This window comes from Ambystoma mexicanum, chromosome 8, assembly GCF_040938575.1.
Source record: "Ambystoma mexicanum isolate Mex_15411 chromosome 8, UKY_AmexF1_1, whole genome shotgun sequence".
NCBI classification, from domain to species: Eukaryota; Metazoa; Chordata; class Amphibia; order Caudata; family Ambystomatidae; genus Ambystoma; species Ambystoma mexicanum.
This window is the reverse complement of record NC_090929.1, coordinates 102,238,727-102,242,963: the sequence shown is the minus strand read 5'-3', so window position 1 is coordinate 102,242,963 and position 4,237 is coordinate 102,238,727. Positions and strand designations below refer to the sequence as shown.

The window sequence follows — 4,237 nt, the reverse complement described above, 5'->3', positions numbered from 1 at the left end:
ACTTTAGAGAAGTGTACCTCGACCCGCTGTGACCATAATGTAATTCTCACATACCTCATATGGTTAGATTTGAATCGATAACGTGAGCTTTAGTATCTCGAGTATTGAAATACCGACATAACTTGATTTCGGTAACCTATGGGCACTACTATGCCTTTGATTAATCGCAATCATACTTTAGCGACCATCCGTAGTTTGGCTATATGTGTATAGCTCCATAATACTCCAATGTGGCGCCCACAGGAGACATTGCTTTAATGACATCCTGAATGTGCACACAACATTGAGAATAGTCCTTTCTCTATTTTCTATAGGGACGCACACTATTGCTATAGTTACCTTAGAACACGCAAATTCTCCAGCGTCCTGGAAGGTTTCCTGGGAGACGGTGTAACCCACCGCAACTGACTCGAGGGACGCATCGCCCACACTGGGATACGCGCGGCCGCTGCCACCCGCTCTGGAATCAACAGCACTTTGTACGCTGTGACTGTATTCATCTCACGAACCCTTTACGACATTAATAGGTAAGAACAGAATGAGAGAAGTACACTACGATTATTTTCGCTAGTGGTCTTGTTAGGGCGCAACTGAACAAAGATTGTTAGTGTACCCTGACATTTTTTCAGACTCCATGTAAAGAGTGCCAGAGGACTGATTATCGCTAAAGAAAAGGACTAGTGAAGAATACATTCACCAGCACACACGATGATGAGCAGCACGTTAGCCAGACGGATCCAGTCTCGCGCTCTTTAAGAAGTGAGCCTGTTAACTCTATTATTATCACGCTGCATGCCTTTATGAGTTTTTTTTAATTAATACCTGTAAATTACATACTAGAATAGATACATATGGCAGAAGAACTGTTGGACGTTAATTGCCGTTTTATAAATAAACGTCAATATTCTAATGTGTGATATCTGGCTTTCTTGGTAACCACTGGATGTTACAGGTGCCTCCACGTTAGCAGAACCAGGCCATTATTAGAATGGCATTCCCTACACAGAAGGATTACTTGAAATGCCTATTAGTCACCATATTACAGTAAATAATAGAACCCGGCCTCTATACATGTGTGCTCTGCCTACATTTAGGTCTCCATCCTGGAAACAGGCCAGTCCTTTACCTCGGAATCGTCTGAGGACTCAGAACTTGCCATTACGCCATTTTTCCCAGCACGGGTTTCTTTAAACCAGTTCCTAAAAGGTACGCTCACTTCCACCCTTGCTTGAGGTAATGCATTAATATGAGTACTTTCTACACGTGGTGAACATAGGTACCAGACACACAAAATGCTAAATTACATAATGGTCACACGGCAGTTTATTGGGGTCCTTTGGCTATACGAGCCTTTTCGAATAACTAGAGACTATCCGCTTAATGTTTGTATATAATGGACCAATCCCATCCTTTAAAACTGAGTTGTTTAACCATGGTCCAGTGCTAATGCTTTTCCTTGAATCCAGGATCCTTGAGCACAAAGCGTATGTCGATCCAATTGTCAGTAATTTGACACATTCTTCATTTATTTTACTGTTTTGCAGTTCGTACTTTTTGGCTCAAGAAGAAGGGACGTTGATCCCGAAACGTGTCAGCCTTACTATTTTGAACTGTATATGCACATGATTGATAATCATCTTAACAGCATTTACTGCTTGACATTTGATTGGTTCTCTGCATCGAATGATCCAATGACAAACAATCTGTAATATTGATTAAACTATTGTGTTTTAACTAATTAAATGCCTAAACCATTGTTTGTTCTTACACTGACTTCTCTAAAGAATGTCAACTTATATGATCTATAAAGATTTTTGTTTCACCATCAGATGATGGTACATTATAGTGTGCAGGGGGCGGGAGGGCTCCTACCTTTATATCCTCTTTTTTTTCTCTACATATAGGTAATAGTGGTCCTGTGCCAGGGTCACGTTTCCTCCCCCGCACCTTAAAAGAATATTGAATAAACTCACACATTCTATTAACAATATAAAACAATAGGTGAGTGCATCTACAACCTTTCGCACAACTTAAACAGTTTGCCCAGAATCACATGATTGTTTGGTTAAATGCCAGGATCAGGGAATTCAGAGGTCATGGCTCAAGTTAAGACCTATAGGGTCCAATTCTCCCCAAAAATGGTGTCCAGTTGCATGTGCCTTGTGTGAAATGACTTGTGTGGCCAGATTAACTTTTGAGAAGCAACCACTTCCGCAGAAAGTGGGCAACCTGGGAGTGGTTGCCAGGAACCCAATGCCGAATGTACATGCCAACCCACAATAAGATGCCCTTTGATCTGTGGCAGAACTTCAACTCTTTCTCCTGCTCAGGGGAACCAGACGTTGCCAGGAGTCTTTTCAAACCCCTGGCAGAATTGATCTACCTAAGGTGGACAAACTCGAGCAAAGCATGAGCACGTCTATCTTTTGTTTTAATTTCTCCCCCAGTAGCACACCGAGTAAACAGTAGGGGAAATCTAAAATATGTAATTCCACTCATAGCAATTTTAATTCCTGTTACTCAAATGGCAATCACTGACCTCACAAAGGTAGTGTATATACTGTTTCTTAGCTCAATCAACAGGAACTGAGGCAAATACAAAATTATTCAAGAGTTACTGATTTCTTTAAACCACACAGAATTTCCCCAAACATTTTTATCTACCAAATCAAATGTATTCATTCATGAGAAAAACGAAACATTGCTAAAAACATAGCAGGAAACCAGCAGTGTTTCCAATGATAATCCAGTACATATACAAGGAATGAACATTAGACAAAGTGCAAAAGGTGCTGTCATACAAACATAACCTTCTACAGTGTCTGTGCAACAATCGGTACAAGAGAAAACAACTTCTAACCGTCAACACAACTTTGTGGCCAGAGACAGTAGTTTCACAAGACCTTAATTGCTCGTAGTTTCTCAAATTCCTAAATATCAGGTGGCGTAATTGGTCCACATTGCATTGACGTTTTGGTGTTGCTTCTTTTTTATCTGCCTTCTTCAGGACACATCACCGTCTTTTCTATGCATGTATTTTTGGTCAATAACCAAATTGGAAGGTCTTCTGGGAGTATTTGTTCACTCACACACGAATAGCCTAAATTTACAGAGACATATTGTTAATCTCACAAAACATTTCATTTTTTATCATTGTAATATCTTTTACTCTGGCTGCCCAAACAGACAATGAGGTATTAAGGGCAGACAGGTCATGCCACCATGCTTATCTCACCTACAATTGGGAGGTAGCACACACATGATACTGTGGTCTGTGGTCTCTAAACAGATCCATCCAAGCTGGGCTTCGTAGTCACCCGTTTCTGTATAAAAACAGAGGACAGCCAAAAGTCAGGTATGTATACACTTAGACATGTGTACTACACATATCACGTGTATTAAAAAAAGAAGTGAACTAGTGGCCACACTCCTTTAGTTAGTAGTGAGTTAGATAGTTTAAGTGGCCTAAGGCTGGAAACAGAAGTCTACAACAACTTGACCACTTATTAATAGTAGTTAAGTATGGTATAACCCCTAGTGGGACAGATGGGTATTCTTTTGATGTACATATCTCCCTCCAGAAAAATGGGTAAGGCATTATCCTGATCATGAAGCACAATGGATGTTGGCGCTCACCTGGCACTTGGGATTCAGAAGATAGGTGGCAGAGCAGTCTGTACGGTCACTTTAAGATTGCCAACCTGTAAAACAATAGGCGGTAGTCTATGAGTTGTTAAAGAAACAAATGGACGCGTCTGCCTCTTACTTTTCTATTTGAATGTATTTTACTGTGACCACGAAGGTAGGGGTCTGACCCTAGACCCTCAACTATGCATATCAATGTGTTGTGTGCATCTGTTTGATATGTACAGAGGGGCTGTATATGGGTCCCTCAAGGCCACTGGTAGTCCATCAATCTATGTCCAAGGATTTGCAGGTTATCAGGCTATGTCCACCAGACCCTGCATCCTTCCCTGTCGAAGGGTATAATGAGTTTTGTGTCACCTGACGTGATGCCTTCTACCCCCTCACCATCATACAAATTCAGGGAGATAAACTTGGCTGGCTTCCCTTCCTCTCACAATTGAAATTTCAATTCCTCTGTCTTGTCTACAAATCTCTCCATGACCTACCCCCCCAACCTTTCCTCCCTCCTCTCATTTTACTGCCCCTCCCGCTCTCTCTGCTCAGCAAACCTCTACCTCCTCACTGTACCCCCAGGCCCAAGTGCCTCCTC

At 41.5% G+C, this 4,237-nt stretch overlaps 1 long non-coding RNA gene across 1 annotated transcript; it reads left to right on the top strand.

Annotated features, from left to right (window-relative positions):
* The first annotated feature begins 438 nt into the window (after positions 1-438).
* LOC138471663 (uncharacterized) lies at positions 439-1,197 on the top strand. The gene is made up of 3 exons (XR_011268481.1): positions 439-527; positions 630-759; positions 1,095-1,197. It is a non-coding gene; the product is annotated as an uncharacterized lncRNA (long non-coding RNA).
* The last annotated feature ends 3,040 nt before the right edge of the window (positions 1,198-4,237 follow it).